The sequence below is a fragment of the Gossypium arboreum genome, chromosome 8 (assembly GCF_025698485.1).
Source record: "Gossypium arboreum isolate Shixiya-1 chromosome 8, ASM2569848v2, whole genome shotgun sequence".
NCBI classification, from domain to species: domain Eukaryota; kingdom Viridiplantae; phylum Streptophyta; class Magnoliopsida; order Malvales; family Malvaceae; genus Gossypium; species Gossypium arboreum.
This window is the reverse complement of record NC_069077.1, coordinates 102,241,191-102,265,837: the sequence shown is the minus strand read 5'-3', so window position 1 is coordinate 102,265,837 and position 24,647 is coordinate 102,241,191. Positions and strand designations below refer to the sequence as shown.

General features: G+C 37.2%; 1 non-coding gene across 1 annotated transcript; it reads right to left on the bottom strand.

The window, feature by feature from the left end:
• Positions 1-21,767: 21,767 nt before the first annotated feature.
• LOC128280034 (small nucleolar RNA R71) lies at positions 21,768-21,874 on the bottom strand. Its single transcript, XR_008270216.1, has one exon. It is a non-coding gene; the product is annotated as a small nucleolar RNA R71 (small nucleolar RNA).
• Between the last annotated feature and the right edge of the window lie 2,773 nt (positions 21,875-24,647).

The following is a 24,647-nucleotide window of genomic DNA, read 5'->3' as shown; positions in this document are numbered from 1 at the left end:
ACCAAGTTCGAAAAAAAAAAAAAGTATATCGATCGAGATTCATCGACCAAAAGCGAAGGAATTTCTTGATCTTAAGCAAGGTTCTATGTCGGTTACCGACTATGAACGAAAATTTGTGAGGCTTAGCCGATACACGCGAGAATGCATTTCGTCCGAAGCTATTATGTAAACGCTTGAGGATGGGCTGAATGATGATATAAGGATGTTCGTTGGCATTCTTGAAATACGAGAGATCGTAGTACTTGTTGAGCGAGCTTGTAAAGTCGAAGAGCTTAGAAAGGAGAAACAAAAAGCTGATGTGGGAACCGGAGAATTCGAAGAGGTCCTCGGAAAGTCTCTTCAACAGCAATCAAGAGATTTCGAGATGATGTGAACCGGTCTAGAGGCGCTTTGGGCTTTTCTAGACGAGGACGCGATCGACCCCTGTGACCACACGAGTCACTTCGATCGCCATGGTGGAAATGATCGCGAGAGAGGCGGAGTGTCAACATTGTGGCAAATGGCATTCGGGGAGCTGTTGGTTTCGTGATCGCTCCTGCTATAAGTGTGGATCGGCCGACCACTTTAGGAAGGATTGCCCGAGGATGCTTGAGCAGAATGTGAGTCGAGTGGAAACTCGGGTGCTACCATTTGCTCGAGGTAGGCCACCTAGAAATATGGGCAATGTCGATGGCGGTCGAGAGGATCTAGAGATGCTACCATCGGATCTGAGGCTCGTGCTCTGCGAGGACTTATGCCATCTGCACGCCTTGAGGATCTTGCCTCTCCGGATGTCATTACGGTGCTTTCACTCTTTTCAATACTAATGTGATTGTTTTGATTGACCCTGGTTCTACTCAATCTTATATATGTGAAACCTTAGCATCCAAAGAAGACTTTGCCTATTGAGTCTCTTGAGTTTGTAATTCGGTGTCAAACCCTTGGGTCATTACGTGCTTGTCAACAAAGTGTGCAAGAAAAGTCCCCTAGTGTTCGAGGTTCTTGTTTCCGGCGGACTTGATGCTTTTGCCGTTCGATGAATTGACGTTATTCTTGGTTTGGATGGGTTGACCATGCACGATGCGGTCGTAAATTGCAAAAGCAAGACTATCGATTTGAGGTCTTGCGAATAACGAGATAATTCGGGTTAAGTCTACGGACTTAAAGGGGTTGCCACCGTAATATCGCAATGTTGGCCCGAAAATATGTAAGAAAAGAGTGCGGCGTACCTTGCGTCGTGCTCGATGACAAGGAATCGAAAAGAAACCCGAATCTGTGCCGTGGTTTGTGAATACCGGATGTTTTCCTCAAGAATTGCGGGTTTACCACTGTTCGGAAATAGAATTTGGCATCGAATTGGTACCGGTACCACTCCAATTTCGATAGCTCCGTATCGTATGGCACCAACGGAATTAAAGGAGTTGGAAGCTCGATTGCAAGAATTGGTGGATAGAGGTTTTGCTCGCCGAGTTTTTCGCCTTGGGTGCGCCGGTGTTGTTCGTGAAAAGAAGGATGGAACCATGCGGTTGTGCATCGATTATCGTCGACTTAATAAAGCGACAATAAAGAACAAATATCCGTTGCCACGTATCGATGACTTGTTCGATCAACTAAAGGGAGCCTCGGTGTTCTCGAAAATAGATTTGAGATCGGGCTATTATCAATTGCGAATCCGAGATTGGACGTACCCAAGACGCCTTGAGCGAGATATGGTCACTATGAGTTCCTAGTGATGCCGTTTGGGCTCACTAATGCCCTACGGTATTTATGGATTTAATGAATCGGATCTTTAGACCATATTTGGATTGATTCGTAGTCGTGTTCATTGATGACATCTTGGTCTATTCAAGAAATGAGACCGAACATCTTTGAACACTGCGGTTAGTCTTTGTAAATTTTACGGGATAAGCAATTATATGCTAAGTTCAAACAAGTGTGAGTTTTGGTTAAGAGAGGTTAGCTTCTTGGGTCATGTGGTATCTGCATCGGTATTCGAGTCGACCGAATAAAATTTCAGCCATACTTAATTGAAAGCCTCCAGAAATATTATTGAGGTTCGAGCTTTTGGGGCTTGCCGGTTATTACCGACGATTTGTAAAAGGCTTCTCAACGATAGCCACGCCGATGACGAAGCTACTCCAAAAGGATGTTAAGTTCGAATGGACGGAGAAATGCCAAAAAAGTTTCGATCAACTGAAAACTTATTTGACTGAAGCCCCAATTCTAGTGCAACCCGAGTCCGGCAAAGAGCTTGTCATCTATAGCGACGCCTCTCTACTTGGGTTAGGTTGCGTATTAATGCAAGAAGGTCGAGTTGTGGCCTATGCGTCGAGGCAATTAAAGCCACATGAGAAAAATTATCCGACTCATGATCTCGAATTGGCCGCCATCGTATTCGCCTTAAAGATTTGGCGACATTACTTATTTGGTGAAAGGTGCCATGTATACTCGGATCACAAAAGTCTCAAATATTTGATGATCCAAAGAGACTTAAATCTGCGACAAAGACGTTGGCTCGAGCTGTTAAAGGATTACGAGCTGGTCATTGACTATCACCCGGGAAAGGCGAATGTGGTTGCGGATGCCTTGAGTCGTAAATCATTATTCGCTTCTGACGATGAGCGTGCACTTGTCATTCGATCCGATAGTGTGTTAGTAGCTGAATTGAAAGCCAAACCACTATTGATACATCAAATTCGAGAAGCTCGAAAAATCGACGACGAGTTGGTGCAAAAGCGGGCTGAGTGTGTTCCAAACAAGGATTCGAGTTTCAAATCGATGATGACGATTGTTTGAGGTTCAAAAGTCGTCTGTGTGTCCCAAAGAATTGAACTCATTTCGATAATTCAGAATGAAGCCCATTGTAGCCGAATGGCAATCCACGAAGTACGAAGATGTACAATGATTTGAAACGTCGGTTTTGGTGGCATGGTATGAAGCGAGACATCTCCGACTTTGTTTGAGATGTTTAATATGTCAACAAGTGAAAGCGGAACATCGGTGCCTTGAGGATTACTTGACCAATCACGATACCCGAGTGGAAATGAGATCGAGTCACAATGGACTTTGTATCCGGACCGCCATTGTCGACAAGTAAGAAGGATGCGGTTTGGGTCGTGGTAGATCGATTGACTAAGTCGGCCCACTTTGTCCCCGTCGTCGGATTTTTCAATTGACAAATTAGCTGAATTATACGTTTCTCGATTGTGAGATTACACGGGTGCCTATTTCCATCGTGTCGGATAGAGATCCGAGATTTACCTCGCGATTTTGGAAAAAGTTGCAAGAAGCTTTGGGTACCAAGTTGCATTTCAGACCGCCTTTCACCCCAAACCGATGGTCAATCCGGCGGATAATTCAGATACTTGAGGATATGTTAAGATGTTGCGTCCTCGAGTTTAGTGGTTTATGGGAGCGGTATTTGCCGTTGATTGAATTCGCTTACAACAACGACTTTCAATCAAGTATTAAGATGGCACCCTACGAGGCCTTGTACGATCGTAAATGCCGTACACCATTGTTTTGGACCGAGCTCGGTGAAAGCAAGATTTTCGGGGTGGATTTGATTAGGGATGCTGAATGAAAGTGAAAGTAATCCGTAAAAGTCTAAAGATAGCCTCCGATCGTCGAAGTCGTGCGCGGACTGAAGCGTAAGGATATCGAGTATCGGTGAGTGATAAAGTGTTTCTCAAGGTATCGCCTTGGAAAAAGATACTCGATTCGGTAGTAAGGGCAAGTTGAGCCAAGTTCGTTGGGCCATATGAGATATCCGGCGAGTCGATCCGGTGGCATATCGTTTGATTTTGCCCCGAACTCGAAAAGGTTCACGATGTCTTTCACGTTTCGATGCTTGACGCTATAGATCCGATCCATCGCACGTGTTTAGTCCATCGAAATTGAAATTCAAGCTAATATGAGTTATGAGGAAGAACCGATTCGTATCCTATCACGAGAAGTGAAAGAGTTGTGAAACAAGCGGGTTCCGCTAGTAAAAGTGTTATGGCTCAAGCACGGGATAGAAGAAGCTACTTGGGAGACCGAGAACTCTATGAAAGAGCGATATCCAAACCTATTTACGGTAAGATTTTCGGGACGAAAATTTCTTAAGTGGGGAGAGTTGTGACAACCCAAAATTGACCCTAGTCGGAAGGTGGTCTCGGGACCACAAAACCGAGGCATAAAAATAATTAAAAATTTATTTTGATGCCTATAATATGTGTGCTCATGTATGACATTTTATGATGATTGATTTAGTGTTATAAGGGTGAATTCCACAAGAAAGGACTTAGTAATGAACTTTGAAAGTATGATAGGAAATGTGTGATGACTAATTAAAGCATGCATGCAAAATAATGGACTTGCATGTCAAATTCCCCTTTTATAGGTGGTGGCCGGCCATGACAAGGGAGGATGGGCTAAACATGTCATGAAACATGTTTTGTTGGTGCATTAGGGTGAAATAATAAACAAAGGTGTATGAGTGATAAAAAAATGAAAAAAAAAATGTGTGTGAGTGTGGTAATCCCCCCATTGCCGTGAGTTGTAGAGAAGGAAAGAAAAAAATTTTGTTCATCCTTTCTTTGAGCCAAAACTAAGGAAGAAGGAGGATTTTTGCTTCATGCTTGGTTTGGAAGAGATCTAGAAGGAGATTTGGCTAAGTTTGCATCAAGATTAAGATATGTATGAGGTGGTGTTAGGAGTTTCATGCATGTTTTGGTTGCTAACTTGATGTGCATGTTAGCCATGGCTCAAATCTTTGTTAAGCCATGGAAATGGTATTTGGCCAAAGTTGTTATCTTGATAAAGCCATTGCATGCTAAGTGTGAAGCTTGATGATGATGCATGCAATGATGGATTGTCTACTCTTGAGTAAGATTTTGAGCTTTCTTTTGTTTTATCATGATTGAAGTTGAAAAGGAGCATGATTGTCATATTCGCCATGATGCATTCATGAGCATGGTTCATGCTTCTTGCATGTTAGTTAAAATTTGTGTTTTGGATGGCTATGGACACCTTGAAATTGGCCATGCTCATATATGTATATATATGTTTGCACATGATGTTTTGGTTATGAAGGAAGTGATGAATAAGTTTGTTTAAAGAAGAAGATGTTGAAGAATAATTGTGAAATTGTAAGCACATTCGGCCTAGCACACATATGAGTGCTTGATGCTATATTGTAAGTTTTGAGCTACAATATGCAAAGCATTAACTAGTAAAATGCATGCTGTTTTTGTGTGGTATTAAGTGCATAATTGGCCTCAACATGGACAAGTATATTCGGCCTTGGGTAGCCTATTGAAGGCCTTAGCTTTTCCTTGATGCTCGAATAAATTGTATTGAATTGCTTGATGTAGTATAAAATGTGCATGACCATTGTGTATTCAAGCTAAAGGGTGGCCATATGACCATTTAAATTCCTTGTCATATTCGCCATAAGCTAGCACAATGAGGTTTTGATAAATTGAATTTGTTTGAATTAGCTCAAGAGCTAAGAGGGCCACAATTGGACAAGGGGAAGGAAAAAGTAATCGAATAGCCGTAAAAGCCGTTCGACAACATCCGAGGTAAGTCCTCAAGAAGTGACCTTACTTGAATTATGTGGAATGAAATATGGATGTATTGATTATTGATTTATGTGTGTATGAGTATTGAATGATACCCGGCTAAGTCCCGGCGATTATGTTAGTGATTATAATTGTGTTTGAGCCTTAGTAACGAAAATAAATATGTATGTCCAATGATTATTGATGTATGTGTGCATGAGAAATTGAATGATATCCGGGCTAAGCCCGAAGACAATTATGCTGGAAATTATAACCGGGTTAAGACCGAAGGCAATTGTGCTAGTGGCTACATCCGGCTAAGACCGAAGGCATTCGTGCGAGTCATTCTATCCGGCTAAGACCAAAGGCATTTGTGCAAATCGTGATATCCGGGTTAAGTCCGTAGGCCTTGGTGCGGGTTACCATAACCGGGCTATGTCCCAAGGCGATTGATCGAGTAGCGACATCCGGTTAAACTCCGAAGGTATGTGATTTGAAAATTATAAGCTTGCTGGAAAATTTCAGCTAATGCACTTGTGAAATTTCCCAATGACAAGGTAAGTGCGGTGTGTGCTTTGGCGCTAGGAGTAGGCGTGTGAATATCCGCTCCTATGATGGAACGAGTTATCGGCCTTAATGAGGCCGTTATTTGTGTATGAACATAAGAGTTGGGATGGTGAAGTAAGTATGATTATGTGAATGTGCATTAATGAAATGATGCATTTAACTATGTGAATGTATTGCTGTAATTAGAGTTGATTATATTCCTTGAGACTTACTAAGCATAAAAATGCTTACTCCGCCGCTTTGGCTCTCGCTTTTCTAGATTTCGCCGATAGCAATCGGATTCGGGATCGTTGAAGTCGAAGCCATCCACACTATCAAGCCCCCATTTTGGTATAAATTCTTGGTTGAACTTGAAATGGCATGTATAGGACTACCCCTTGTTGGTTTAAATATGTTATGATGTATATGTGTACGGCCATGCGAAAATGGCTCGTAATAGTGAAGTATCAACTTAAACTATTTGCGGTTTGTATATATATATATGGTGTCATGATGTGACTATGAATTGGAAATGGGAATGTTGGTCACATGATCAGCCATTGGCATGGTTAAAATGATCATATGTGGACCTATGTAAGGCAAGACTAGTTGGTTCATGGAGACTACAAAATAGGTAAGACCTACCTTAAAAACAGATGCTGCCAGCTGCAGTAACGTGAATGTGAAAAATCACCAAAATTTGTAGGAATGGTATTAAATAGTGAATCAGATATGTAAATGAACATTGATGAGTCTATTTTCATATGGAAGAAACGAAATGGTCATAGGAGTTACATGTTAAGAGATATTAAAGCTATTGTAAGACAGGGCCAGAACGGTTTCTGGGTTCCCTGTGGTAACTTTAACAATTTACTATAAATTATACAGAAAGAATTAGGAGACATACCTTATATGTACAGATTCCATTTTGAGTCTAGTTTCATTAGAAACAAACGGCACCAGCATTAAAGCTCTGTACAGAGAGATATTCAAGTTATACCGCGCAAAGGTCAGAGCAGTCGATCCCTGTAACATGGGTGACTTTAACTAATAAACTGTACCAATTGGCCCGACCAAAATTCTAGAAATAAATCCATGGATGGATATATGAGTCTAAATTCAGGAAAATTTACGAAACCAGTTTCGAGTTTTGAAACTCGAGATATGATTTTAAGGCGACAGTGACGCAGTTTTTCCAGCCTGACTGGAAATGTCCAATGGATGGGCAAAACAAGTGAACTTGGCTTGCTAACCCCTCGTGTCCGACACCGGCGATGGTCTCGGGTTCGGGGTGTTACAAACTTACTTTTAAAAGTGTCTTTTACAACACCAACTCAGCTTTTCCAAACTAAGTGTTTTGAACGCATCAATGTGGCGCATCAGATCCGGTCATAACATCCAGGCCGGGTTTGGGGTGTTACAGTAATAGTCCAAAAGGCAACTGATGTTCAGCTTTTACTTGCTAACATATCAAACATTTAGATACAAATTCAGAAATATCTCATTTCATTCCTGGCCACCAGTACATCTTTTTCAGATAATTATACATTTTATTACTACCAGGATGGATAGACATATTACTATTATGATCTTCATTCAAAATCTTATGTACTAGTTCTAAACTTTCTGGTACACATACTCTGCCTCTGAATAATAGACAATCATTGGTCCCGATCTGAAATTCTGAGTCAGGAGTTGATTCACTTTGTATCCATTTTGCTTGAAACTTCCAATCATTTCTCTGGCTTTAAAAATTTGTTTCAAAAATGTTGGCCTAGCTTTTAACTCAGTCATAATTGAACCTTCATCTGATAATGACAATCGGGTATTCATTGCTCGCAAAGTATACAGGGATTTTCTACTTAGAGCGTCTGCCACCACATTGGCTTTTCCCAGCTGGTAGTCAATAACAAGATCATAATCTTTTAGTAATTCAAGCCACCTACGCTGTCTCAAATTCAAGTCTTTCTGTGACATCAAATATTTCAAACTTTTATGATCAGTGAATATAAGACATTTTTCACTAAACAAATAATGTCGCCATATTTTCAATGCAAACACTATGGCTGTCAATTCAAGATCATGTGTCGGGTAGTTTCTTTCATGTGGTTTTAGCTGTCTTGAAGCATAAGAAACTGCTTTACCTTATTTCATCAAAACTTAGCCTAAACAACTCAATAATGCATCACTTTAAACTATAAACTCCTTACTCGATTCTGGCTAAACTAAAATTGGAGTGTAACACCCCTTACTAGTATCCGAAGTCGAGATAGGGTTCGGGGCGTTACCGAACTTAAACATTCATAAACATGCAAAATCGGGCCTTAAAATTTCATCCAAATTAAAACTTTTCAAACACATGTAGATCTTCCCTTATATAGGCCTTCGAGGCCTAAAACATACATCGGGGTGATTTGGGACTAAATCGAGGACTTTAGAAATCTCTGGGAAAACTTAGAGAAATTTTCATGAAATAGGGTCACACGACTATGTGGACACAGGGACACGCTCATGTGTCTTCAACACGCTCATGTCCTCAGGCCATGTAACTCTTTGTTTATGACATCAGCAAAACAAATTAATCCACACAACCAAGCCATATGCCCGTGTGATAGGCCGTGTCCTCCACACGGCCGAGACACATGGTCGTGTCTCTGCCCGTGTAGCCAACACTGAGGCTATTTTCCAAGCCTCATGTTGTCCTTAATTCTCTCCCATACTTATACACATTATAGACACACCTTATAATATCAATTCAATGGTTAATCATCCTTTAGTAAAATTCTGTTAAAGCATTTACATGTTGTCATACATGTGTTTATTACCTATACTCATGTTACACGAAGTTAGACATTCCAATTCACATTCTACAATTTTCCATATTCAATCATTATCAGCTTACTACCATGCCACACATTCATTCCATGGCCACGACCACCTCGAATGGTCTTAGAGCATTCATCATGTACATGTGTTATACTAATCATTCATAACAACCAATTATAAACACATCACAAACATTAACACATAGCAATATCTCATAATCACATGGCATTGCAACATTTCCATCATAATAGCAAAACATCAAGAACATGTTATATAATCAAAATAATCACATAATATCAAATTATTCACATATATATACTTACAAATCATGTAATATCGAAGCATTAGCATTCAAATACAATATTGCATTATTAAAATCACATGAACTTACCTCGGGTTCGAGTACAACTATATATTCAGATTTAGTCCATAATCTCATTCATTTCCAATCTATGCCCGAATCTCATTTTCCTTGATCTATAATACCACATTTAGCTTACTAATTAGTCACATTATTCATATGGGTCCAAAAATCATACTTTAACAGATTTGCATTTTGACCCCTAAACTTTCACATATTTACACTTTGGCCCCTAGGCTCGTAAAATGATTTTTATTCAATTTACTTGCATTTTAAGCCTAGCCAAATCATTTTCATAACTGTAGCAGCCACTAATTTCCACTAAATCACACTTTTATGACAAATTTTGTAACTTTTACAAAATAGTCTTTTTTGATAATTTCACTGAAAATCACTTAGTAAAAGTCATTTATTACACACTGAGCATTCATATTCTACCATTAGACATCAAAATATCATGCATTTCATCCATGGATAAATTTTTAAACACAAACCCTAGCTCAAAATATGGGTAAAAATGAGTAGATCTTGTTACGAGGATTTCAAAAACGTAAAAATCATTAAAAACAAGGCTAGAACGGATTTACAATCGAGCTTGGAAGCTTGAAAAACCCTAGCGATGTCTTCTCCATGCAAGTTTCAGCCTTGGGGTAGAATATGGACAAAAATTGGCTTTTAATTTTGTTTTTAATTCATTTAAATTACTAGATTACCAAAATGCCCCTAACTTAAAAATATTCTATTTCACCCATTTCATGTCCATTTTTGTCCAAAAAATTATCCAATGGTCTAGTTACCATTTAAGGGCCTCCAATTTAAAACTTCATAACAATTAGACACCTTTAACATGTAGAACTCAACTTTTTTACTTTTTACAATTTAGTCCTTTTTGACCAAATTGAGTACCCAAACGTCAAAATTTTCGAACGAAATTGTCACGAAATCATCCCATGAAATTGTAGACCATAAAAATATAATAAAATAAATTTTATTGTTTCTGGTTTGTGGTCCCAAAACCACTGTTCCGACTATGCCCTAATTCGGGATGTTACCTAGAACTTCTATCCTAAAGCTTTTAATTCGTCAAAGCTCTGCTGGCATTTATCAGTCCACTCAAATTTCACATCTTTTTGCAACAGACGGGTCATCGAAGAATCTATCATTGAAAAGCTTTTTACAAACCTCCGATAATAACCAGCTAGTCCTATAAAACTTCGAACTTCAGACACATTCTTCGGTGGCTTCTAGTTAACAATGGTTGAAATTTTATTCAGGTTCACCCTGACACTTTTAGTAGATACTATATGCCCAAGAAAACTAACTTCTCGTAGCCAAAATTCACATTTACTAAATTTGGAATACAATTGTTTCTCTCGCAAAGTTTGCAACACTATTCTCAAATGTTCAGCATGTTCATTTTCATCTCAGGAGTAAACCAAAATATCATCTATAAATACCACCACAAACCTGTCTAAATATGGGCTGAAAATTCTATTAATCAGTCCATAAACACTGTAGGTGCATTGTCAAACTGAATGGCATCACAAGAAACTCATAATGTCCATACCTGGTTCTAAAATTTGTCTTTGGCACATCTGAATCTTTTACACGTAGTTGATAGTAACCAAAACGAAGATCAATCTTTGAAAATACAATGGCACATTTTAACTGGTCAAACAAGTTATCAATACGAGACAATAGGTATTCGTTCTTTATTGTAACTTTTTTGAGTTGTCTGTAATCAATGCATAGCCTCAACAATCCATCTTTCTTCTTTACAAACAGAACCGACTCAACCCAAGGTGAGAAACTAGGTCGAGTAAAACCTCTATCAATCAATTCATTCAACTGTACTTTCAACTCTTTCAATTCAGTAGGAGTCATTCTGTAAGGTGCTATGGATATCAATGTTGTACAGGAACAAGATCTATAGAGAATTTCACTTCTCTATCCGATGGTAAACCAAGTAACTCTTCTGGGAATACATCAGGAAATTTGCATACAACTGGCACTGACTAAATCTTTGACTCAGATACTTTGATATCCAACACATATGCGAGATAAGCATCATAACCCTTTCTGACATATTTTCGTGCTGGTATTGCTAAAATAACATTAGTTAATCCATCCAGTTTATCAAATTCAACATGAAGTAATTCACCACTCTGACATTTCAATACAATATATTTCTATTTACAATTCACCACTGCATCATATTGGGTTAACCAATCCATTCCCAAAATCGTATCAAATTCATCAAATGGTAATAACATCAAGTCAGCCTGGAAGCAATAACCTTTTACCATCAACGGATAGTTTTTACAGACTTTATCCACCATAACACACTGGCCTAGGGGGTTTGAAACTTTAACCACAAATTCAGTGAATTCAACAAGTAAATTTTTAACAGACACTAAGTTTGTTCATATATGAATGTGTGGAACCAGGATCAATCAATGTAGTAATATTAGTATCAAGTAGAGAAAATGTACCGGTGATGACGTCTAGTGCAGAGGCATCTTTTCTAGCACGAATTGCATATGTTCTTATAGGTACTCGTGCCTCAGATCTAACTATTGTATCCCTGGTAGTACCTCGACTACCAGTAACATTGCTGATGTGACGGAGTGATCTTCCCCTTGAGACAAGACTACTTGGCTTTGGAGCTGGCTCTATTTCTTTTTCAACTCATTCTAGACAATCTCTGAGAAAATGGTCAAATGAACCACATCGGTAACAAGCTCCACCTCTCAAACAACATTCCCCAAATGAAATTTGTTACAATGTTTACAATTTGTTTTGGGATTACTGACACTACCCATACTAGTTACAGATGGCAATGAAGACCTCGGCTTAGAGCATTGAGAGTCTCGTTCTTTTCCAGAATACACCGTAGAGGTAGTAACACGATCAAAATACTTTTTTATTTTCTTAGAAGTAGATGATTGTGATTTGCTCAAAATCCTTTTTCCAGAAATTCGAACCTCTCTTTCAGCTTGTTTCTTTTCTTTACTCAATTCCTCAGCTTTCTGTGCTCGACCGGCTAACACCGCAAATTCCCTTATTTCGAGAATTTCGATCAATAACTTGATATCTTCATTTAAACCCTCTTCAAAGCGTTTACAGATTTTAGCCTCGGTTAGAACCCATTCTCTGGCATATTTGCTCAATTGAACAAATTCTCGTTCATACTCAAATACAGTCATGTCCCCCTGCTTGAGTTCTAATTTTTTTTTCTTTTCCTAATCCATAAATCTCTGACTAACATATTTCTTTCTAAATTCAGCCTAGAATAATTCTCATGTAACATTCTCTCTTGGTACAACTGAAGTTATGGTATTCCACCAATGATAAGTTGTATCTTTCAGTAGTGATACTGCACATTTCAGACATTCAGCAGGTGCACAAGATAATTCATCAAAAACCTAGATGGTATTTTCCAACCAAAATTTAGCCCTTTCTGAATCATCACCTATAGTAGCCCTAAATTCTTCCACCCCATGCTTACAGATTTTTTCTACCGGAGGCGTACTTGTTCTAGCGGGTTCAGTAGCTTGTGGTACCTCAGGAATCGGTTGAGGTGCAGATGGGAGAGGTCGTTGTAGAAAAGGGTTTGTTCTTAAATACTCAATAAACCATTCATTCATCAATTGAAAGAAAGCCTATTTGCCTCATCACTTCGGCCCTCAGATACGACCTTTCACTACCAGATGCAGATGTAACATTTTGAACTGAAGCTGAAGCATTGCTCCCAGCTTCCTCAAATTCAGCTTTAACTCGATTGGATAAAATTACTATATGAAAAACACTTTTAAAATGATTAGGAAACATCACACTATCACAAATTATATATTAGCTTGTATAGCTAAACACGTGTTTGATACGTTAAATTCGAGAATCGGCTCAATCATAGCTCTAATACCACTAAATGTAACATTCCTAACCAGTATCCGTCACTAAAACAGGGTTACGGAGCATTACCAAAACTCTCAGAACATTTTTTAGATAATTCATGTCAATCACTATTCATTTTCTAAGATTATTCATAACGTCCCTTAAATGGACCCCCGAGGCCCAATACGAGCATTAGAATCAAGTCGGGACTTAATCAGAAACTCTAAGAATTTTTCGCAACATTTCAAAAATTTTCTAAGTTACAGGGCTCACACGCCCGGGGGGTTCAAGGGGCACACCCGTGTGACACTGGGACACGCCCGTGCTATGGGTCATGTTCGTACCCGTGTATCTCTCTAACTTGTGCACACGGCCATGTCACACGCCCGTGTACTAGGCCGTGTGGTTCATTAAATTTTTTTGAAATTAGATGCAGGTTTCACATGGCCAAGACACACGCCCGTGTTCTAAGCCATGTAGCACACACGGTTGAGACACACGCCCGTGTCTCTGCCCGTGTGCTCAATTCTGAGCATTCTGTTTTCTCAAATTTAAGGTGCAGGCGACACACGACCTAACACACGCCCATCTACCAAGCTGTGTGTCACACACAGTCTAGACATATTCCCGTACATCTGCTCGTGTGGACAAAATAATGGCATATCATCGCATGTAAACATGTTTATAATTTTACCTTGGTATATTTCATATGATAGACATAATTTGAACAACCATTTAACATGTATCTAGCTACCATAGTACGACATTACAAGTATATTACTAGCCATTCCAATGGCTAGATTACAAACCACATATTCAAGCCATCTATGGCCATGCTAGCCTATACATGCCATTATACCAAAATGATTTTACTATATAGGCCCAAAATAAGCTAGTGGATAGTGTGATGATGCTCTAATGATCTCCAACCCTCGCGAGCTTCTGAGCACTATAAAATAGGTGAAAATAAAATAGAGTGAGCATTACGTGCTTAGTAAGTTCGTCTAATATAAATTAAACTTACCAATCTCATTTATTAAATCAAAGTATACAATGTCATGTTTTCCATCCATTTGCCAAAATTGCCTAAACACATGCATTCAATCAAACGTGTTAGTCACAAAATCTTCACATCAATCAAGTAAACATAGATGAGCTCATCATAAAATTTTCTTTCAAGACATTATTCATTTCGTCCCATAATTCTCTTATCATGCCAAGAATTGTCTTCGTTGTATCATTGAAATTTTGATAGATACTCAAGTGGTACACTCAAGGTGTACAATTCAATAACCTATCAATTCTTAATCAAGAGTACCTAATAGGGCATTTAATTAAAGAACATACTTTCGAGCCACATATCGTATTACATGATTACCAGTCCAGGCTAAATCCTTTATGTAACGTATACATAAAAAAGCTTATTAGGATTAACAGTCCAGGCTAAGTCCTAATTGTAACATATGCTCGAGAGGGTTTACATCAGAACTACCCGTCCAGGCTAAATCCTTTCTATAAGGAGATCAATAAGATTACTTGTCCAAGCTAAATCCCATCAGCAACAAATGCAGGACCTCATCCATTTCGGGAAAGCACATATATTCATTGGAATTCAATATTCAAACGGAGCTTAACCCCCTTTTCACCATTTCAAACATCTATTCAATTCTTCATCATAGAAATCAAACAATTCACATCAATATAGGCCACATTCCATACAAACACAACATTCAATTTAACATATTTACATGCTTGATTAAGTTAGATAACTTACCTCGACACTGATTCACGTATAAAATCTACTAATCTGAAACCTTCACTTTTCCTTGATCTAAACTCGAATTTGTGTTGTCCGAATCTATATAAATAACTATAATCATCAATTTCACACATTTCATATTCATTTGGACTCAATTTACATCCTAGCCAAAATTTACCATTTTGACCCTAACTTTTTCATAAATTGTAATTTTGTCCCTTGGTTCAGAAAATGAAATTTATGTAATTTACTCCCTAATCCAAGCCTAATCGAAATTTCAATATAGAATGTACAGCGCATATTTTCTATAAATTTCAGAATTTTTCATCCATTTTCACAACTTTACATTTTAGTCCCGAAATCATGTTTTCATAAAAAATCACTTTGTAAAGATGTTTATCTAGCAACAACCTTTCATTTTACACCATAAATTTAAAATTTGTAGCATATTCACCCATGACCTAATCTCCATACCTTGATAACTTTTCAAATTGATCCTCCAAATAGATAGATTAAGCTAGCCCAGTTTCAAAAATATCAAATTACTAAAACCAGGACAATGAAACTTACCCAATCAAGCCATGAAAGTTTCTTCTCTCTCTCTCTTAGGTTTCCATGTATTTTTGAAGAAGAAGATGAGTAAAATAAGATGATATTTGGTTTTTCATCTTTTTAATTAATTTATTTATTTCAAATTCCAATTTAGTCATTGCCCTTTTTTTCTAAATTTGCATGGATGGGTCATTAAAATATCTATATACTTTTAATTAATGGTCTAATTACCATATAAGGACCTTTAGTTTTGAATTCCATAGCTATTTAATCCTTCTAGCTACTAGAATTAAATTTTTTCATTTTATGCGATTTAGTCCTTCTAGTAATTAAGCACATAATCAATAAAATTTTCTTGTCAGAATTTTCACATGACATTTCTAACATATTACGGACCATGCAATAAAATAAAAGTAAATTTTATTTTCGGATCAGATTTGTGGTCCCAAAACCACTATTCCGATTTCACTGAAAAATAGACTGTTACACTATGTTTATATCAAAACATGACCTAACTTAACAAGCATTATAAATCCATCAAACCAAACATAAACTTCATAGGCATATATACATACCAAATCAACCATTTATATATTCATAAACTACCTTTACAAAAGATCCTATACATGCCATTTTTAACCTTGACCAAAATACACCAAAAACTACCAAAATGGTTACTAGATAGTGTGATAGGTCTCCAATGAGCTCCAACCAATCGAGCTTCCGATTGTCTATAAAACAAAAGAAAGTAACCACGTAAGCAACGAGTGCTTAGGAAGCTCATATAAACTTAAACATAAATTACCATTTCGTTATTACAATTTATAGAATAGGCATAATATCATTACTAAGACCAATAGCTTAGTAAAAGCCTATTCAAGCATCATCAAGCTCACAAGTTAGTAGGTTCAAACATAATACATATAAGTTCATTTATAACATAAATAGATTTTGTAAGATACATCATTTATTCGCCAACCTTTTCATAATATATGAACTATTCCATTTTTAGTAATTACCATTTCATTTCCTTTACTTACCCATTGAACCATCTAGAATTACATTGGATACTGGTAATGCTCACACGTAGTGTGCTTTCCATATAACCGTAACATTTCTTTTTCTATAATACTTACAAGAGTTGTGAAATGGGCTTGCTCACACGAGCTGTGGGTCAGAATGCAAGCTATACGATGTAGATCACAGGAGTTGTATAGAATCTGCAGCAAATGCAGGACCTCAGCCATCGGTAGGACATTCAAGACCAACACCCAAAACATGAAGTCCCTAATGACATGTTATTCATATCCTAAGAATTCTTAAGGTTCAAACAAAACTCGTTATCCATCAATTAATCATAGCATCGATACATGTATATTCAAATCAATTTATAACTAACACAATATAATAAATGATCTATTTAACTAACCTTAATACAATTACAATTTATACGAACTTATCTTGATAACTTTGGTTGTAGAAGTAGAATCCGAAACTAATCTGAAGCTTTAGTCTTTCCTCGATTTAAGTCTGATTGTTTTTTTATCTTGATCTAAATATCAAATTTCATTCAATTAAGTACTTATAGTATTCAATTTAATCCATAATTCATATTTATGTAAAATTATAAAATTACCCTTAACATTTTAACTTTTCACATTTTAGTCCATAAGCTCATAATTTGAAATTTAACCATTTTGACCTAAATCCATGTTAACCAATTCTATTAGGGACCATAGAACAACCCATAATTACTAACATTTCACAATAAAACCCATAGATTTTCACATTCTACAATTTAATCCCTAATTACAATTTCACCAAAAATCATTTAACAAAACATGTTTGTTTTACAACCAAGATTAATAATCTATGAAATAACTTCAAAACCTATTCAAAAACAACCATGGTAAGTCCCTCAACCTTTAACAATTTTGCAATTAATCCTTAGGCTTGCTAGATTAAGCTAATACGAACTTAAAAACATAAAAATCATTTAAAAAAAGGGGCTTGAATTCACTTACATGCATCAAAAGGAGCTTGGTCAAATATTTCCTCAGCATAACAATGGAATTTCAGAAATGGAGAGGTGAAATTGAGAAAGATGATAGCCAATTCTCATATTTAAGCATTTATTTATTAAATTACTATTTTGCCCTTACTAATTTAACTTATAAATTAACAAAACCTTACCAATAAAAGTCAAATAACATTAAGGATGGTATAATTACTATCTTAGTTCATTAATTTAAGATTTCATAGCCATTTGACCTCTTTAACTAATAGAACTCAACTTTTACACCTTTTACGATTTAGTCATTTTTACCTAATTAACCACTTAAACATCAAAATTTCTTCATAAAATTTTAATACGACCTTAAAGTAATCCCATAGACATTAAATAAACATTAAAATACTAATTTAATCACCAGGATTGTGGTCCCAAAACCATAGTTTTTGACACTACTAAAAACGGGTTGTTATAGCAAAACTATTACTAATATATTCCTCATCATTTATAAACATATTGTTGAATTTAGGATCAAGAAATTCTAGATGCATTAAAAGAGTCCTACTACAGACTTAATTACATTGAGACTTAAGTTTTTCTACTTTTAAGAATCAATTTTCAAACAACTATCTTAATCTTAACAAACCTAATTACTCAAAAAAATTTCTAAATTTATCGAGGAATTATTATCCTCATTAAATATCATAGACAAAAAAAAAATACTTAGCAAAGTTTGGAAATTGTTTTCCAATTGTATGTCATAGTAAAGTAAATGACAAGAAAACAAGTATTAACATACATATCTAATGCAAGCTATATGCACAACACACCTCGAAACCTAAGGGATGCATTGTCCTCAATGCAAAAAAATAAAAAATAAAATTGAACAATGTTAGAGAATACATATGTACAAATATGGAAATGCAATGACATAAAAAAATATGAATGCATGAATTACAAATAAAAGCTCAGACAGAATGCATGTTACTCTTAAATTGGTTTGGTAGACTTCTTGGCAGCATGTTTGTAGCCCTGCTGCCTCTCTGATTCACCATTATCTACTGGGACTACTTTTCCAACAGTCGTCTAGTAATGCTTCCATTTACACTGACTAATAGGCACCTAGTCTTCTGAATCAGAGTCTGAGTTTATGAGTTCATCAATTAGTTGATGAACTACATGTTATTGTGCAGTCATAGATGCTTTCGATCTTGGTGTAGTGGTAGTGGTAGTGTTGGCAAGTGCAGGAGCTTGAGTCATATCATCATCTTCTTTCTTAGATTCAACATGGACAGATTCACTTTTCTTTACTACTATTTATTATTTGGTGGTCTACTTCTCTGTAGTAGGTTCTTAACCCTTATTATCATCCTCCTCAGGCTCCAGCAACAACTCCTTCGGAAAAGTAAGGAATGCAGGCATCGGACGAGTAAAGTTCTTTTGAAGAGACTTCTTAATAGCTTTGTCCCTACGTCTAACATAACCTCAAAATATGGCCACTTCCTCTTTAGCCTTGCCATGATCAATGGCCATCATTTGTTTTTGCTTTTCCAGTTTCTAAAATTGTTACTGCAAGGCCTCTGAGGACTCGAGCACCTTCTACTCACATGTAGTCTTAGAATTTGATGGAGTAGCATCAGTGGGCCTGGGTGGAGAAGATGCCAAAGAGAGATCTGAATACTGTGGTAGTTACTCGCCAGAAAATTTTAAAGTAATTTGTTTAATAATGGCACCTTTGTTAGGGGTTTGTTCTTTATTGACTTTAAGAACTTTAACCTTCTGATAAAGTGAAATTATAAACGATGGAAAGTTCAAAGCACCGGTATTTTTTAAGGCACAACGAATAGACTTATCAAAAGATAATGTTCCCAACATTTAGCTTTCATCCCACATAATCGAGTGAAAAAGAAGAAAACGTTCCTTCGAGATTGTAGAATTGTGGATAGATGGAATGAGATGATTTTTCAAGAAATGATACCAAACACTATAGTGGGGCTTCAAAGTTACCCTATCAGTGGTGTAATAATCATTCCTTGAGACTGTCCACTTGGTGCCCTCCATACAGACATCAGTGAGCATGTGATTTAGTTTTTTTACTATCATGGTCTTGAGGAAATCAACGTATTCATCTAGACCATTAGACAACCCGTATTGTGCATTTATCAACTCTGTATCAAATAGTACTGAGGCACTGATAAACCATAATTTATACATATTTTTACCTCATGCTTAGCATATTTTTGGATGAAATATCCTTAGATTTGGTGAATTCAATGCCCCTAACCCTTTAATTTCATGTTTTATACTTAGGTGAGCATAGGAGAGTAAAAAGAGCGAGAAACGGGCCGAAAACGGAGAAAATGGGCCAACATGAGAAATCAACACGCCCTGGACTTCCTCACATGGGTAAGCCACACGGCCGTGTTCATTTGGCAGAATTGAAGCACGACTTACATAGGCAGACCACAGGCTCGTGCCTATGTAATAGCCTTGAACACGAATTGAAGAAATCGTACACGAGCGTGTCACACGGGCATGTCCCTGTCGGGCCCAAATTTAGTTCATTCAAAAAAGGCCACTCTTGAGAGCTTTTAGGCATTCTAAAGCCTATTTAAACACTTGAGGAGGCACTTAGAAGAGACACACAGAGTAGGAGGTAGGGAATTACTCGTAGAAAGCTGATTGATCCATCTCAAAAGCCAGATTCACCTTCAAGATTGAAGATCTCCCTTCAATTTCCTTCAAAAGTTCTTCGGTTTTCTTTATGTTTTGTTATCGTTATTCTTTTGAGATGTTTTCTTTCATAAATATGAACTAAACCCCCTGAATACCTATGGGGAATGAAACCTAAGATGGATCTTGTATTATATGAATTGTATGATAAATATTTGACTTGTTCTTAATTACGAATTCTTAATTCTTGCTTTAATATTCCAGGATATTGATTCAAGTATTGATGTGCTTATTCAGAGGAGCAAAAGTCCCTGTCTAAAAGCAGATCTAACATAATTAAGCAGAGTTGATTGCACGCCTAGAGATAGGGTGACAAGATTTTGCAGGATTAGGGTCAAACCTAATAAGGGAATCCATAGATTGAGTTAATGCAGCACTAGGAAGTTAATTAGAAAGAGATTTCAATTAATCAACCTAGGGTTAGACGTTGTTAGTCTCAAGAGAGATAATAATATAAATTAGAGATTTCTATCAAGTCAAGTGAATAAATCATCTGATTCAGAGTCAATAACAAGTGAAGCCTAGGTGGATTTTTTCCCTTAGGTATTGTCCAAATCATTCAGTTTTCCCAAAATTTATTTCCCCAATTTACTTCCTATGCATTCTTAGTTTAGTAATTACTTTAGATAAAACAAACCCCTTATTTTTAGGCTAGATAATAAAAAGAAAGTTAATACTAGTACTTTTAGTTCCTTGGGGTTCGACATCTGGTCATGCCATAAGCTATACTACTGTTCGACAAGGTACGGTTGCCTTTGTCATGATAATAGTTAGTTTTCAAGAACAAACATTCATAAATTATAAAACTTATTATACGTATCACATCACACAATCAAGTTTTTGGCACCGTTGCCGGGGAACTAAGATATCAGGAACACACGATTTTTATTACTTTAGCCATTTTATTTTTATTGCTATTTAAATTTTTATTTTCTTTTCTAATTTTTCATTTATTTGCTTCTGACAGGTTTTTATAGTGCATGACTAGAAGAAACCCATCGGGACCATGACTTTTTGATAGTGAGATCGATCGCACATCTTGTAGAAACCGAAGAGAAATAATGCGAAGCCTAAGATACACAGAGGAAGAGCAAGAGGACGACATTCACACCACAACCGAGGAGATGGCTGAAAATCAGGAAAATCAGCTACCTCCTGCGATTACTGTTGACCCAGTAAATCAGAATCCTGCTCCACGCACTATGTATGATTATGCTAAACCTACTTTAACAGGAACTGAGTCAAGTATAGTTAGGCCTATTGTTGCTTCAAATAATTTTGAACTGAAACCTAACACAATTCAAATGATCCAATAGTTTGTTCAGTTTGATTTGCAGGACAAGGACCCAAACGCTCATTTGGCGAATTTCCTAAAATTTTGCGACACTTTTAAAATCAATGGCGTTTTCGATGATGCCATTCGCCTTCGGTTGTTTCCCTTTTCATTGAGGAACAAAGCAAAATAGTGGTTGAACTCATTACCATGAGGGTGAATCACTACTCGGGAACAAATGACCGAAAAATTTTTACTTAAATATTTTTCGCCCAGCTAAAATGGCTAAATTGAGGAATGATATCTCTTCTTTTGTGTAGATGGATCTAGAGACAATCTATGATGCATGAGAGAGATACAAGGACCTCTTGAGAAAATGCCCTCACCATAGGCTGCCCTTATGGTTGCAGGTTCAAACATTTCACAATGGCCTGAATCCTTCGACTAGACAGATGATTGACGCAGCTGCTAGTGGGACTATCAATAACAAAGCACTTGAAGTGTCTTACAAATTTATTAAAGAGATGTCACTGAATAACTATCAGTGGCAAGTCATGAGAACAAAACTGATGAAAATAGCCAGTGTTTTCAACCTCGATGTTGTTACTATGCTATCTAACTAGGTAGAACTCTTAAATAAAAAGATTGACAATTTATGTGGTTCTACCCAGGTACATCCAGTGATGAGGTGCGATTCAAATGGAGGAGGAGCATACACAGAATATCAACCCTTCAACCCTAGCATCGAGGAGGAACAATTTCAATATATAGGTAATAATTCTAAATCTCAAAATAACCCATATAGTAACACATATAATACAGGTTGGAGGAACCATCCCAACTTCTCGTAGGGTGGTCAAGGGAATCAAAGGCCACAACATCGTCTGGGTTTTCAACAACCACCTTACCAACAGGAAAAGAAGTTGAACCTTGAGGAGATGCTAACAATGTTTATCTCGGTGTTGGAAACTCACTTTCAGAATACCGAAACAACACTTAAGAATCAACAAGTGTCGATCCAAGGGCTTGAAACTCAAATAGGCCAACTCTCCAAATTGATTTCTGAACGACTACAAGGTAACTTACCGGGTAACACTGAATCTAACCCAAGGGAACAACTCAATGCAATTACCATTCAAGATGAGGAAGGGTCAGTCGAACCTGATCTAGAACCGAGGCAAGGAATTGTGGTAAGTAAAAGCAAAGGTGAGGTAGACCACAGTAAACAAACACCGGTAAGTAAATAGTACAAACCTCATGTGCCATACCCCAATGCGACAAGGAAAGACCGCATAGATGAACAATTCGATAAATTCCTTAAATTATTAAAAAATTACATATCAACTTACCGTTTATTGAAACTCTTTCGCAGATGCCAAACGCAACCAAATTCTTAAAGGAGCTTTTAACAAATAAGTGGAAGTTGGATGAGGCATCACATGTGGAGTTAAATGCATTTTGCTCAGCCATACTATAGAATAAGCTGGCCAACAAATTAAAAGACCCAGGGAGTTTTACGATTCCTTGTGTTATTGGTAGCTTAGATGTTAATAATGCTTTGGCTGATTTAAAGGCTAGTGTCAATGTCATGCCTTATAAAATGTTTAAACAACTAGGTCTTGGGAAACCCAAACAAACTAGGATGAGCATTCAGTTAGTAGACAAAACAATCAGATTTCCTAGGGGTATTATTGAAGATGTACTCGTTAAAATTGACAAATTCATATTCCCAGTTGATTTTGTTGTTCTAGACATCGAAAAGGATAGTGACATGCCTTTAATTTTAGGAAGGCCCTTTTTAGTAACTGCTAGAACAATAATTGATGTTAGTATAGGTGAACTCACACTCCGTGTATGTAAGGAAATAATCACTCTTCAAGCTCGAAATTCTACTAATGCTGATCATGTGGTGCAACCTTCCTTGTAGGAAATACGTTTGAAAAGCATACATGAGCCTTATTCAAATAACAAAAAAGAACCTATCTATGAAGGACGAAGGCTATAAGTTGAGGAATTAGATAAATGGCAGACACAGAAACTAAGAGCACACGATAGACCAAAACCACGCCATGACGAGCTCAATATTTTACCAAAACATCTTAAGGTTGGAGACAAAGTACTATTAGATGCAGCAAACCCTCGGATTGCCACCTCTGAATCTAATGGAGAAATCTCTCTTACGGTACTTAGCATTTTCCTATACGGTACAGTAGAGGCAATTCATCCTAAATTCGAAGGATTTGCGACATCTAATGAAACTTTATCTCCAACCTTAAGTTGATTTGGTGAAGCATTGAGCATGTTCTGACGTAGTTTTGGTTCATCGTGTTTCCTCGGTTTAAATGTAAGCCATTCATCTAACTCTTCGATTTGTAACATTTGTTCTTCATGTGTAGATCCTTTGTTGTGGATTGAACATGGCTCATATGAGTCCTTTGAACTTATTTCCTACAAAATAGGTTGCCCGTATGATCAATCTTAATTCATCCCAAATCCTACAGATTCTGAGGGAGAAACAACTGTACGCCAGGTCCAGTAAGTGCGAATTTTGGTTACAGGAGGTAACATTTCTAGGACATGTGGTATCTGCTAAAAGGATTAGGGTTGACCCTCAGAAAATTAAGGCTGTTTTGGATTGGAAGTCGCCTTCGACGGTATTTGAGAATTGAAGTTTTCTAGGTCTGGCAGGGTATTACAGGCGGTTTATTGAGGGGTTTTAATTGATTGCTGCACCTCTAACAAAGTTGTTGCGCAAGGGTGTGTCGTTTAACTGGACTGATGCTCAGCAATAGAGTTTTGAGAAACTTAAGAAAACCCTAACTGAGGCCTCTGTCTTGATATAGCCAGAGTCTGGGAATGAATTCAATGTCTACAATGATGCATCACATGTTGGTTTGGGTTATGTGCTGATGCAAGAAGGTAAGGAGGTGGCATATGCGTCTCGTCAGCCTAGAATTCATGAGGTGAATTATCCAACGCATGACCTGGAATTGGCCGCGGTGGTATTCGCACTAAAAATTTGGAGGCATTACCTAGACGGTGAAAAGTGTACCATTTACACAGATCACAAAAGCCTCAAGTATCTTCTCACTCAGAAGGAGTTAAATCTTAGGCAGCATAGATGGATCGAGCTGATTAAAGACTATGACTGTTCGATTGAATACCAT